This window comes from Diadema antillarum, unplaced genomic scaffold, assembly GCF_040938485.1.
Source record: "Diadema antillarum isolate AM-2024a unplaced genomic scaffold, OU_Dant_1.0 seq00000472_RagTag, whole genome shotgun sequence".
Taxonomy (NCBI): Eukaryota; Metazoa; Echinodermata; class Echinoidea; order Diadematoida; family Diadematidae; genus Diadema; species Diadema antillarum.
In genome coordinates this window covers 856,244-860,271 of record NW_027271440.1, presented here as the reverse complement: position 1 = coordinate 860,271, position 4,028 = coordinate 856,244, and positions in this window count along the sequence as shown.

Here is a 4,028-nt window from a genome sequence, read left to right as displayed (position 1 = left end):
TGGCAGCAACATCAGGTGAATTGCATAGAATGATTCAATGCGAGCGAGCGAAGAGAGCGAGCTTGAAAATTTTGACATTTTACAGTAGAAAAACTGCCGTTTGTAATCATTTTTTCACTTTGGAAATTAAGGGGGGGGGTGCGCCGGGCGCAACTGCAGACAATTACTGGCAGTAACATCAGGAGAAAGGCATAAAGATTAAATGCGAGCGAGCGAAGAGAGCGAGCTTGAAAATTTTACATTTTACAGTCCAAAAACTGCCGTTCTTAGCCATATTTTTTCGCTTTGGAAATGAAGGGAGGGGGGCGGAACTGCTGGCAATTACTGGCAGCAACATCATGTGAACTGCATAACGATTAAATGCGAGCGAGCTTGAAAATTTTACATTTTACAGTCCAAAAACTGCTGTTCTTAGCCATATTATTTCGCTTTGGAAATTAAGGGGGGTGGAGCGCATGCCACCGGGCACAACTGCTGGCAATTACTGGCAGCAACATCAGGTGAATTGCATATAATGATTCGATGCGAGCGAGCGAAGAGAGCGAGCTTGAAAATTTTGACATTTTACAGTAGAAAAACTGCCGTTTGTAATCATTTTTTCACTTTGGAAATTAAGGGGGGGGTGCGCTGGGCGCAACTGCAGACAATTACTGGCAGTAACATCAGGAGAAAGGCATAAAGATTAAATGCGAGCGAGCGAAGAGAGCGAGCTTGAAAATTTTACATTTTACAGTCCAAAAACTGCCGTTCTTAGCCATATTTTTTCGCTTTGGAAATAAAGGGAGGGGGGCGGAACTGCTGGCAATTACTGGCAGCAACATCAGGTGAATTGCATAACGATTAAATGCGAGCGAGCTTGAAAATTTTACATTTCACAGTCCAAAAACTGCCGTTCTTATAGCCATATTTTTTCGCTTTGGAAATTAAGGGAGGGAGGCGCACCGGGCGGAACTGCTGGCAATTACTGGCAGCAACATCAGGTGAATTGCATAACGATTAAATGCGAGCGAGCTTGAAAATTTTACATTAAGGGGGGGGGGGTGGAGCGCATGCCACCGGGCACAACTGCTAGCAATTACTGGCAGCAACATCAGGTGAATTGCATAACGATTCAATGCGAGCGAGCGAAGAGAGCGAGCTTGAAAATTTTGACATTTTACAGTAGAAAAACTGCCGTTTGTAGCTATATTTTTTCGCTTTGGAAATTAAGGGGGGGGCGGGGGCGCACCGGGCGCAACTGCAGACATTACTGGCAGTAACATCAGGGGAATTGCATAAAGATTAAATGCGAGCGAGCTTGAAAATTTTGACATTTTACACTCCCAAAACTGCCGTTTGATGATATATATTTTTTTTGCTTTCGAAATCGAGGGGGCGCACCGGGCGCAACTGCTGGCAATTACTGGCAGCAATATTAGGAGAATTCAAATGCGAGCGAGCGGAGCGAGCGAGCTTGAAAATTGTGACATTTTACAGTCTCAAAACTGCCGTTTGTAGAATATTCTTTGCAGTAAGGGGGGGGGGGGCGCACCGGGTGGAACTGCCGGCAATTACTGGCAGCAACATCAGGAGAATGGCATTACGACTAAATGCCAGCGAGCGAGATTGAAAATTTTGACATTTTACAGTCCAAAAACTGCCATTTGTAGCTATACTTTTTCGCTTTGGAAATTAAGAGGGGGCGGGAGGGGGGGACGCCCGTTGCGCACCTCCCCCTGGATCCGCCACTGGTAGTCAAGGGTGTCGGTTTATGTTCATGACTGGGGGAGGTATGACCAGCGAGGTGGCGTCGAAGTGACCAAGTATGGGAAGGATGTCCAAAATCTATGTATATAGTCAACACTGTATAGAATACACTTGTACTAGTAGATAATTATGTATAAAATCAGTGCTGCCAGAACCAGGGGTGCGAATTGCTTTTGCGCACGATTTTTTTGTTTTTGTTTTTGTTTTTGTCCCCGATGCAAAATAAAAAAAAAACAATATAAGAAAAAATAATAATCATTTAGTGTCCGGCGTTGAGGTCGCTCGCAGACTGAAGTTTTTTTTTTTTTTTTTGGTTTTTTTTTTTTTTTTTTGTCTGAAGGGGGTGCGTTCGCACCCAACGCACCCCCCCTGGTGACGCCCATGTACTGATACTCACTTCATTCTCGTATGTCTTCTTTTTCTATCTGATGTCAGACTAAAGGTCTTTTCAGAAGGTTTGAGCACAAATTTGCTCAAAAAACCACACTACCAAACACGATTTGTGATTAAAATCATCACATACAGCCCGCGGCATCGCGAAGCTCGCTATCCTTCAATCGCATTCACTGCTGTAGTGTAGCATCGACCGACCGTCGACCGTGAAATCTGCTGCAAAACCATGTGCGTGATGTGGACCGTGTTGTACATGTATACAGTACAGGCGTACAGTACAGGCGTACATACACGTGTACAGAAGACGAGGCATGGCAGAGCAGAGGCCAGGCCGCGATTATTTTTTCCGTAACCCTAACCTGCCGATCGACACACAAACGATTATGGAACTACTGAGAGTCTTATTCATATTTATGAACAAAATATTTACGTCGATGTAGGGCAATTTGTTAATCAGTTGCAATACTGACAGTCTATTATTAACTTAAAATAGTAAATTCTATTCAAACACTAGCCATATAAACCATGTACCTAACTTAGGGTTTAATAAGGTTCGTGTTTAAATATAGGCAGGGGCTTCAATCAAGCTGTTTTCGAATCGGGGAAGGGGAGGCGGGAGGTTACGGAAAAAAATTACTGTGGCCATGCCAGGCCGTAGTTTCGCGAAACTAGATATAATAGTTCGAGGACATGCCATAGCAACGTGTAGGCCTATATATCAAAACACGCGTTTCTATGGGATGTCCATGAACTAGGGAACGGTTTTGAGAAATTCGAAGTCATTCGAAGTTGAAGTGGTCTTTTCCTATGCATTTTTAGGTGATCCGAGTATCCTCTCGAATCACCTTCTGTATCTGTACGGATTCTTTCTTTCTTTCTTTCTTCTTCTTCTTCTTCTTCTTCTTTCTTTCTTTCTTTATTTCTCCCCAAAAGTTGTGCAGAGGTTAGCTCAGAAAGTGATATGCCTATCAAGTTCATACTTATACCATGTATGTATCGTGTCCCAAAGACGACAGATCTAGTTATTTTTTGTTGTTGTTCATATCTCAAAAATTCGATTTCTTATTTTTTTTTCAACTGGTATTTGGGAGTCTTGTAATATATTTAAAATGTTGATAGAAATTTCTGAATATATTCAGAAAGTACGCCTAGGCGCCTACTGTTTGGATAAACGGTAAACATAGTCTACGTTCGATACGAAGAAATCATTACGTCTTTCACTTGAGGAAAAACATACAAAACAAACAAACAAACAAAAAACACGTACGAACGAATGTTGATAGCCAAAACCAGGGAGGTGGAAGAAAGACCTCCCTGGCCAAAACTTTGATAAGTAATAAGCAGTTATGATGAGCGTGAACTGAAATTAATTGTCACGATTTTGCTGTCTAACCAGGTGATGACTGCATCTCATTGAACCTACTCGTAGTGAATTTCTCTGGGCATACGAGACCTTTTTATTTCTGTGATTGCATTTTTAATTGACTGATTAATCGATCTTTTTTTTTTTTAGTGTTCAGGGAACATAAGATATTCGATCAAGTACACTATATTCGACTGTTTGATGTTTCCTACTATGCGCCAAAAGAAAGGCTATAGAATCACGATATTTTTGCAATGATTCCTTTAATTCAACTAATGAGCTGGTTCTTCGATCGATATTTCCAGGATATTTACACGCTGTTTATTCCAGCGCGCGCATTCTTTCGTCTGGCACGCACCTGGGTGTGGCACCTGCTTTTGTGGAAATTTCCACAAGGGGAGAGAGGTGGGGTGTCAAGTTTCTTATCGAGCCGAAGAGACTGCATGTAACACAATCTCTTCGCTCTGATTTATTGTCATTCGTGCTTTCCCCTTATTCTTTGCTGATGTTGGTAAAATCAGACAAC